Source organism: Pinus tabuliformis, chromosome 7 (assembly GCF_031772625.1).
Source record: "Pinus tabuliformis cultivar Carrire ecotype Pingquan chromosome 7, CPIR1, whole genome shotgun sequence".
NCBI classification, from domain to species: domain Eukaryota; kingdom Viridiplantae; phylum Streptophyta; class Pinopsida; order Pinales; family Pinaceae; genus Pinus; species Pinus tabuliformis.
Window position 1 is genome coordinate 753,579,865 of NC_142293.1, and position 7,236 is coordinate 753,587,100.

A 7,236-nucleotide genomic window follows, 5' to 3' on the forward strand; every position below is an offset into this window, starting at 1 on the left:
TCTAAGATTTAAGTTGTTCTCTTGTTATTAAATACCTAGCTATAATTTAAGACTATGACCCATATCTATTAGTGTAAAATTAACAGAAATATTAAATAGAGAAGACACCTTGGCCATATTAAATAGAGAAGAGACCTTGTTGTATATTAAATACAGAATATCTATTAAAATATTAGTTCCATTATATAGTAGGTTGTCTTTAACACAGAAATGACCATATACTTTTTCTTTTTGAAATGGCAATTTAATTTGGAAAAACATCAACACCTTCAATGTGCCTCTTACAGACAATAATTTAACAACCTATCAAGTAGAAAAAAAAGCCCATCTCTAACAAAAATACAGACATGGTCAACCACCCCAGAGTGCGAGAGTTCATGTGCATATTCCATCTGGACATTGTTATCCACGAGGAATATATATATATGTATGTGGGCCAAGTTCATTTTGGTTTTATCAAGCAAACCCTAGTACAAACCACCAGCTTTAACCAATCCCGTTTCATGGATTATAGAATCTAACGTGGTATGGATCTATTAGTTTAGGTCGTCATTTCTACCTCGACTCTATGCGACAAAACATAAAGTCGGCCTGATTTTATATATGATGATACATGGTAATTGAAATACAGTATCTATAAATAAGAAAAGGTGGAGCGATGCAAATTCATTTGAATTAAGATCTGTGAAAATTCGCATCTGAATTTGTTTTAATTTTTTAATCTATTCTTTATTAGCGTATTGATTGCTCCCAGTAATCTACAAACATGGCGTACAGAAGATTAGAAAACTTCAGCCTCCTGATGCGAATATGCATCGTTAGCGTTCTTCTGTGTGCAAATGTTTCCACACAAGAACGATTCAGCTTCAACTCTGAGCATAGGCACCTAGAAGGTCGTCTTATAAAATCTTTGGATGTTGATGTGACTGCACCAGTCAACGGTGGCGCAATGTTTAGCGTGGATAGCTATGGAGCCCAGGGAAACGGCGTCTCGGACGACAGTCAGGTAAAACAAACATATTAACTCACTCACAGCTGATGCATTTAAATCATCTTGTCCAATAGGGAAAGTGGCTTTATTAACCGTCGCTTTTGTTATCAGGCCTTCTTGGCAGCTTGGAATGCAGCATGCGCGAGCAGCTCGAGTTCTGTTTTTCTGGTTCCACAGGGGAAAAATTACCTAGTTAAACCCATAATCTTCAGTGGCCCTTGCAAGACTCCTGATTTGGCTGCCCAGGTAGCAATCAACATGCTCTGATTTTGCAATATACATTTTAAAAGGTGCATATCATGCTAAGCAAATTCATGTGGTCATATAATATTAAACAGATATCAGGCAGAATAGTTGCTCCAGCCGATCCCTCTAACTGGAACCCCCAAGACCGCACGGTATGGCTCAAATTTTCCAATGTGCGAGGACTAACTATCCAGGGCGGAGGCATTATTGACGGTTCAGGTCAGAAATGGTGGGAAGCCTCTTGCAAGAAGGACCCAAGCAAAGTAAGACACCGCAAAATAAATAGTTATATTCCATGATGAGTATAGCTTGTTTTAACATTTCTAATATCTCGTATTATTATTGACACTCATTTAAATTTTGTGTTTTACAGAGTTGCCACGATGCCCCAACTGTAAGCTCGCTGAAACATTCCATCTCCATTTTCCTGGATTAATTTCTTCCAAACTAATACCATAATTACGTTAATTTCATTTCATAGCTTCTTCGTTTTGCATTGCTTACGTAAAATTGAATACAGGCATTTATGGTGGATTCTAGCTCAAATGTACATTTGAGAGATTTGACGTTTCAGAATAGTCAACAAATTCATGTCCAAATATATCGTTCAACATACGTTCAACTAGAAAACATGCAAATTGTTGCTCCTGGTGACAGTCCAAATACGGGCAGGAGACGATTGTGTTTCAATAGTTACAGGAAGCTCATATATTCAAATCAACAAACTAATTTGCGGACCTGGACACGGAATAAGGTAACGACGTGCTCTAGCTTAATATGCATCGAAATTATATTGTAGAAAGGAAGGAACTGCTAATGCTGTTTGTTATTGTGTGAGCAGTATTGGAAGTCTTGGCAAAGATAATGCAAAAGATGTCGTTTCAGACATAATTGTTAATGGGGCTTCTCTGACTGGCACACAAAATGGCGTACGAATAAAAACATGGCAGGTAATTCCGATATTAAATCTTAATGCATCATCGCAATGCTTCTAATTTATTCAGTCGCTATTTTATTCATAAAATAAACTCCTCTGATTCTGCTTTCTCTCTTACATACAGGGGGGTTCTGGTTATGCCCAAGGAATAATTTTCCAACATGTGACCATGAATAATGTCTCAAATCCCATTATTATCGACCAATATTACTGTGACTCTCCAACACCATGCCACGATCAGGTAAGTGCACGTCGCTCGCTAACATTGTCTTGCCTTGAAAAATCGGTTACCAAGTGTGTTTCTCATCTTTAATCTCCTCGTTTGTTGTTGTGGTGAATATAGACTTCGGCTGTTCAAGTTAGCAACGTCACGTACACAGACATTACCGGCACGTCAGCAACGAAAGAAGCAATAAAACTCGCGTGTAGCAACACTCTTCCATGTACAAAGGTTGCGATGGAGGGTATAAACCTTCATTTGAGGAACAGAGACACGGCCACTGCTTTCTCGGCTAATGTGCATGGTTCCAGCGATGGCCAAGTCATTCCCCCTGTCACTTTCCTGCAACCGACGCCTTAATTAATCATAGAATTTAATTTATTTCGTGCTGAAGTTTTGTTTAGTGTTAAGAAATAATGTTTCTTTGCAAGTTTTGTTTCTTATTGAGAAATAAGATTTCTTTGCCAATTTTATTTTATTAATCATATAAATATAAATATAAATACAGATCCTATATTTATCATATGAATTAAAATAATAGAGATATTTAGTGTCATAAGATTGGGAAAAATTGTCAAAAAAATCTTTGCTACAACAATCGCTTGTGGTAATGAATGATTTAGTGGATCAAATAACAAAACTTCATCATGACTAAAGAAATTTGGGCGACCTATGACAATGAAATTATTATGTTTTTTTAAATGGGCGACCTTTGACCTCTAATATTCACCTACTTTGAGGTTCTAACATGCCATCTAGGGTCCCTTTCAACTATGCTATCATGGCTTAAGTCACCAAACTTTGACTGGGAATAACTCATAATCCAGGCGGCCATTTGTAGACTTCCACATACCATTGTAAAGCAATTTCAGAGCCCTTTCCAGTGGGTAAGATCTAATGTAGGCTTTGATCCCATTTTCTACCTAAAAAATGGAAGCAATGTTGCTACCATTCTTTCCACCTTGGATCTCCTTATTATTCCTGAAACCCACTCTTCAGAGGCATTTTACAAGGTTCCACATACCATTGGAGAGATCTTTTAGAGCACTAACCAAGTGTGCCATCTCCAAGAGTATATGAGCTGATCTCTTGAGCCAAAACTTCCTCTAAGTTTGGGACTCCCAACCACCATAGTCATCATTTTATGACTTCTCCAATCAGATTACTTCTGTGGTGATTCTCTAACAGAGGCTACAACAACTACGGAACTCCCCCTGAGATTGACACATCTATTGCCATCATAGCTAGCCTAGTGGACATCAAAGATAACATATTCTGCCATAATCCTCCATGCTATTTTGGTTGGCATCAATGCCAACACTCTTTCCAACAATCAGTCAAAGTCAATATGCCTAACACATCTCCCAACATGATTGTTGACATCATTTCCAACACGCTTCTAGCCACAAGCCATCCAGACAATGTTAATTGTCCAATAGTTGGAAATTCCCTCAATCAAATAGAGGTTAGTATGGATGACTACTTATAGGATACGTCTTTCATGGAGATAATGGTGTTATATACATTCTAGAACAATGAGCTAGGGGATGGTGCTCATATTGTGGATACCTTATTTAAAACCCTAAAATCTACTTCCACAAACCCTCTCTTTGGACCTAGAGGACAGTCAAAGTCTACTCAGCCAAGGACAATGATGTTACTATACAACTTGAAAGCAAAGTTTGGCATATCGAATGCACGTTACTTGGAAATATTGAGGTAGTGAACCATGATTAGATCCCTTATATTTTGTCAATAAATCTTGTCACATAATCAACATTAAAAATGGTCAATTAAATATTGACATTGTACATTTATATTTCCCACCAACTATAATTTATTCAAATATAAGGTTCTTCTAAATGATAATGTCTTGCCTGGTTGTTGCGAAGAGGCAAAGTAGTTTTTGAAAATGTTGGGTGGTGTGTACACATCATATCATGCATGTATGAATCATTTTATTGTATATAGAGGAGAATATGCAAACAAAGATATATGCCTAAAATGTGGGCATGATAAGTACCATAGAAAAGAAGGGTAAATCACTTTTCCCTCCTCATAAGATATTTAGGCACATGTCTTAAATCTTGACAATTCAAAGGCTCTTTCATTGCAAAGAATTAGCTATGTTTCAGGGATGACATGGCTGACATAGAAGTGAGTCGAGAGTTATGTAAATCCCAAAAGATTCAATATCCATGAAGCCTATAGAGTATACATTACCTAAAAAATTCAAGGATTAAGTACAAAGTCTACGACATAGCATAGCCATGGATGGTGTCAACCCATATTCCCTCCAAATACCAACGACGTTTTTTGGCCTATAGTAGTGATCAATAACAATATCCCCCCATGGTTGTCCGGAAAGAATGAACATCTTATGTTGGCTCTGATAGTCCTTGGTAGAATACAAGTGAATAATATGGATGTCTACTTACAACCATTGGTATATAAATTGAAGGAATTATGGGAAGGGATACATGTATACTATGTATCAAGGCCCATTACAATAGAGAGTAGTTTTACATTGTATGGCATATGTGCTTACGCAACTCATGAATATCCAGGCTTAAGAGTTTGCTTTAATAAATTACATGTTTATATATTTGTTTTCATATGTAACAATATTGTTTCACATATTAATTTAATTCATTGCAGTTGTTTCGATCTTCATGGTCACTAACATGCCTCACTTATACAGTAATTTTATAGGTCTTGTAAAAAAAGGGTATCATGGATGTAAATGTTGTGGACCTTCTCTAAAGGCTAGCTCATACAACCACCTATGAAATACAGTGTATGACAACTCCAGGGTATTCCTCCCAGAAGAACACCCTTATAGAAGTGAAACATATGATTTCAATAGTAAACCAGAGAGAACCCAAAGGCCTACAATAATGACACCAGCTGAATGACTTAGACCATATGAGAGAAAGAAGGTGAAGGATTTTAAAGAAATGTTTGATTCAAATGGGTAGCCTATGTTCAATGATCTATAATTCTTCAACACCTATGTTGAGAAATTTCCAATTCGAATGGAAAGGAATTCTATATTCTACGAGCTCCCATATTGGGAAAATCTTAATATTTCCCACTTATTAGATCCCATGCATATATCTAAAAAAAATCTGTTTTCTTTATGGAGGCACATATCACTAAAATAAAATTATGCATTGGTTGTTAGGAGAGATCTTATTTCTTCAAAAAATAAAAAGAAGCACTGGCTAAGAAAAACACAATAAAGTAGAGGAGAGGATGGTTCTTCTTAGTCTTTCAAAGAAGGTGATGTCCCATGGATTTTAAATAAATATGATATTTCTTTGGCAAAGTAAGTTAAATTTGAGGGTGCCTTATTTATATGGGTCTTCACTATGGCACTACTTCACTGTGGAATATCATTTGTTGGGGTTGACATTCCATGACATTTTAACCTTCTAAGAGTACATATGTAAAAAACATGATTTTATTTTTTGTTATTATTTCTATGCCATGGGATAAAATATAATTGATTTTTGTATATGTTTATTTTGTAGTGTCCTTATCCTCTTCTCATGTGTGGGTGTTTGAACCATGACTTCCCCCAAGTCCTACGACATTCCATACATAAATTATATGCATTTTTGCATTGTATGACATCAAAGGAGATTGATAACCGAGTTTGTTTGTATGTTTGAGAAGGAATTACCGATGAGTTTCATGGACATTCAGGTTCATCTTGTAATTCACCTAGTAGTTGAGGTTGAATTAATTGGGGTGGTTTCTTGTCATTGGATGTTATTCTTAGGGAGGTACATGAAGAAATTGAAAGGTTTGTTCGATAAAGGGGAAAACGCAAGGGGTCTATGGTATAGGGGCACATATCATACGAGACTTTTTATTATGTCGGAGAGTACATAAAGTAGATCAACAACACACCAGGTATGGTGATTTGCAATGAAGAAAGGTATGAAGAGAAAAGAGAAGGGGAGCTTCTCTAAACAAATGGAAAAAGGCACATGATAAAGAGTAAGTGACTTATCATTTGTCAAATATCTACACATTAAATATTCACACTAAACTTCATAATGTATATTTCAATCTCATACATACTATATATGTCAGGTTTATTTCATCAGCGAATTTAGAAATTGAAGCTATCAACAAAATCATTCTTTACAATTTGAAAGCGACACAACTTTGGTTCATATTTTACGAACAAAAGAGGAGGAAATGAGGTAGTGATAAGAAATAGTTCAGATGGTTGAATGGTAGAATCATGCCTTGTCCTTATCATTTGAAAAGAAAATATGTCAATGGCATGCCACAACAATTGGGTTTTTGACCAAGTTAGATAAATATGGTGCATCTGGTCATTACTTGCATGTTGAGGAGAATGCATCAAACATAAGGATTGGGTGTACAAACTTTGTAATAATCTCTTTCTATACATTTTAAATTTGATAATCCACCTTTGAATAGTAACACCTATATTATATACTTTAATTATGTTGGAGTTATCGAACACATGACACTATGATTCTTTCAATTTTTTATAGGTGCATTTGTTGCCATCAATGTGGGCATATGGGCATAATTTTCACACAAAGGATACTTATGATGGACACATGACACAAGACTGTGGAGTGGAATTTGGGTTCGACCAATCTATTAATGCTAGCCTCCACGATAAAAAACCTAATGCAAGGGATGTTAGCTTATCATAAAGATACAAGAGATCATTGAAGTGGACTTCACTTCATTCCAATGTGTTATTTTTAGGTGCAAGTGGTGGGACACCTTTAATCAAAATAATGTAAACGAAGATCACGATAGTGGGTTGATATCTATCAACTTTAGAAAGAT

General features: G+C 36.0%; 1 pseudogene; it reads left to right on the top strand.

The window, feature by feature from the left end:
* Nucleotides 1-766: 766 nt before the first annotated feature.
* Nucleotides 767-2,754, top strand: LOC149249712 (putative polygalacturonase At1g80170; annotated as a pseudogene).
* The last annotated feature ends 4,482 nt before the right edge of the window (nucleotides 2,755-7,236 follow it).